This window comes from Arvicola amphibius, chromosome X, assembly GCF_903992535.2.
Source record: "Arvicola amphibius chromosome X, mArvAmp1.2, whole genome shotgun sequence".
NCBI classification, from domain to species: domain Eukaryota; kingdom Metazoa; phylum Chordata; class Mammalia; order Rodentia; family Cricetidae; genus Arvicola; species Arvicola amphibius.
The window spans coordinates 9,348,672-9,352,150 of record NC_052065.1 but is presented as its reverse complement, the minus strand read 5'-3'; positions in this window follow the sequence as shown (position 1 = coordinate 9,352,150).

The following is a 3,479-nucleotide window of genomic DNA, read 5'->3' as shown; positions in this document are numbered from 1 at the left end:
GCTATGTACATGTATGCCTCTGATTGTCTAGCAAATCGCCAAGCTTATAACAGAAATTCTCCCAAGTGAAATGCAATTTACTCGTGGATTAAATGTAACGTTAATGGCTCATAGCATAGGGTAGATGAATACTTTTTTTTAGTTGTTAGTGTTGGGAATTGAACTCACGGCTCCATGCTAAGCAAGCTTTCTACCACCGAATGCTATTCCACAACCCTCTTCTTACTTGCTATTTTGAGACACGGTCTTCCTAAGTTGCCCAAGCTTTGTAACCAAAGCAGGCGTTAGATTTGCGATAGTCTTGCCTTAGCCTCTCTAGTAGGTGGGATCACATGCCCACACTGCTGCACCCAGTTAATGATGAGACAAAGTCTCATGTAAGTCAACTTAGTTTTGAAGTAGATACACAGCCAAGGATGACATTGGACTTCTGATCTTCCTGTTCCCACCTCCACACTGCTGGAATTATGGTGTGAGCGATACCATTCAGTTTTACGGGGTACTGGACTTTGAACTGAGGGTTGCGTGCATTCTAGACAGGCACTCTACCAGTGTGAGATGCTTCAGTGTCCCTAGAATGCTTCTGAGAAGACAAAATAAGACAAAATATTCTTCACTTTTGGTATAGGTTTAGAATTTGTATCCAATTTGCATTGCCAGTGGTAAATAGTTCAAGCAGGCTTCAGCGAGCAAATGAAAAGGCGTGGACCTACCTGTGTTCCCACTGAAGCCTGAAACGTGGAGGACTGTAATGGGGAGGTGTTTAAGAACAGCTGTGTGTGGAAGCAAAACCTTGGAGTCAAGGGTGAAATGTGGATTGAGCTAGTCACACAATGCTATATTGGATGAACACCGGTACCCAAGTATTTTGGCGGGTGGATGCTGCTATACTTATCCAGGGCCTCAGAAGAAAACCGTCTTTCTGCCTTTGCCAGTGGTGTTCCAGTAGGCTGAGTATGCAGCTACAATAGGAGTAAACAGTGAGTCCAGAGTAGAGAGTTGGGGAGTGGGGGATCTACTCAGTGACTCAGCTCTTTGAAGTGACCAGAGGAGTGAGTGGGGAGAGGAGACAGAAGATGCAACCAAATGGTCTTCTTGGTCAAAGACGGTTTTGTTCGCTATAGCTGGCTGTCGAGCCACCCCACAGCTGGGGCTTTCAAAATGATAATAGAACATTTTTCTTACTCACAATGAAGATTGATTGACAGCAAGGTGGTGTGCCCTGTTCTCTCTCTGTTTGTTTCTGTCAGAATTGAAGGTGGGGCAATCTCAAAGACTTTGTGAGCATCTCTAGCTCTGTCTGGTCTCTCTGACATGGTAACTACACAGCAGTGGGACTTCTTCCATGGTAGATGAAAGTCATCACGGTGTCCAGGGACAAAGGATCCCCTCTGCCTGGCTGAAGGAAGGGGGGGTCACAAAACCCCAAATATTTCTATCTCCAGCTTCAGGTTTCTTTTTATTTGAATTTTTATGTAAAATATATTACATCACGCCTCTCCCCGCCTCTGCAATCTTCAACCCTCCCATTTTCCCCCTTACTCCCTCTCAAATTCATGAGCTCTTTCTCTTTATCCACTATTGTTCCATAGTTATACAAATGAATACATATATAAATACAGTCTACTGAATCCATTTAGTATGACCTGTATATGTGTCTCCAGTCTGACCAGTTGGTATTGGATATCTCTGGGGAAGACTAATTCTCTTCTCAGAATTCCTTTATTTATTGCCTATATCTCATCACCTAGGGTGAAGTCCATCAGACTTCCCCCTTCCATGATGGAATGACCTTGCTCAGGTCTTCTTTAGGTAGTCATCTCATTGAAGTCTTATGGGTGAAGCTTCCCTGTCATTTCTAGGAGACACAGTCTTTACAACCTTTTCTGTAGTTGGGTCTTTATGTAGCATTCTGGTACTTGTAGTCCTCTGCAGGGGAACATATCTGTCAGGTTGCTCAACAGTGGTTGAGTATATCAGATGAGTATATGAATGCATGCTCTTAGTTCAACCCAGACCCAAGACAGTTTCTTGTTTCCTATTAAGCACTTAGCCAGTAAGTTTACTACAAATGATGGATGTACTGGGAATTGAACGATAATGCTTTAGTTTAATCTTAGAAGATGGGGAAGGATCGTTTCAAGATGTATAAGAAGGATAAGCATTTTACTGGGGAAACTTGCTTAGAAAGCAGAGAAACTTGAAGTTAAAGTCTAAACACATAAATACATATACACATATTTAATTAATCCCTAAAATTCATCAAAAATCGGTTTAGACACACATTTACCCATCTTCAAGCTGTTTTTTCGTTAAGTTTTGAAATACCATGGTGCTTTGGAGCTATTTTTGTGGTAATTAAAGTTGTTTTGAGAGATGGCAGGCTCTAAGTGTTTGAGAAATGAAATTGCATAGCCGTTAATTTGTGAGGCTTCTCATTATCTTCTTATTCATACAGTTTAAAGTTCATTTCAGAATCATAAATAAAGAAGAGATGATGAGACCAGATATATGTACCAAGGCCCAGGCTTCATCCATTTAAGGAAATTATCTCCTGCTCAGCTTTTCCATGGCCTAAATGGAGTTTTATAGATCAGCCTCAGTTGTTTTTATTCCATCGGAATAATCAGACACATTTCTCATCAAGGTTATGTGACTTTAGTATGTTTAGAGCTATTTGACCAAAATTTTTGATCTCTATAGACACATTATCTTGAGCTGGAATGTTCCCCCACTCCCTTCGTTTCTATGACTTATGCATCCTTGGGAACTCTATTTGAGTAGCTGGATTACTTACTTGTGATGTATGTATTATTTTCTGATTTCTTTCACTTGACATGAAAGAAAGTAATAATCCATTTAGATGTTCGGAGATTTTTTTTTTTTTTTTACTGGAGGAGACATAAACAGCTACGCTCTCTTTGTAAGGGCCCAACAACAAACCAAAGTATGATCCAACAGTCTAACTTGACCAACCATGGAGTTTCTTTGACTTTTCCACAACATAGGTGATTAATGGTTGCTTAGGGGTAGGGGCTCAAGAAACCTTGCCGTTCCCTGAGGATACATAAGGCAGTCAGTCAATGGCTGCTCAGAGAGAAGCATTTTTTTTCCCAGTAGATTAGCTGCTTTGAAATTGCCCAGGCTTCTGTAAGTAAAACCCCCACTTGTGCTGTAAATAACCTCTCACCTACATTCCTGCCAGTAACCCTAATTAACTCATTGTCTCATCAAGCTAGACAGGGTGGAATTCTTTCTTTGGCTTGTCATTGATTTTCTGTGTGAGGTGAATAGACTTCATGTACCTCCCCCTCCTCAGGTAAAGTTAGTGCAACACTCAGTAAGAAAGTACTTCAAACTTGATGGCAGCAAATCTAATGTTTCTGTGGTTCAGGATTCTGATGTAGATAAGCCGGGTCCTTCTCTTCAGAAACTCTCCCAGACTGCCTGGCAGGTTCACTTGCTAGATCACATTCAAG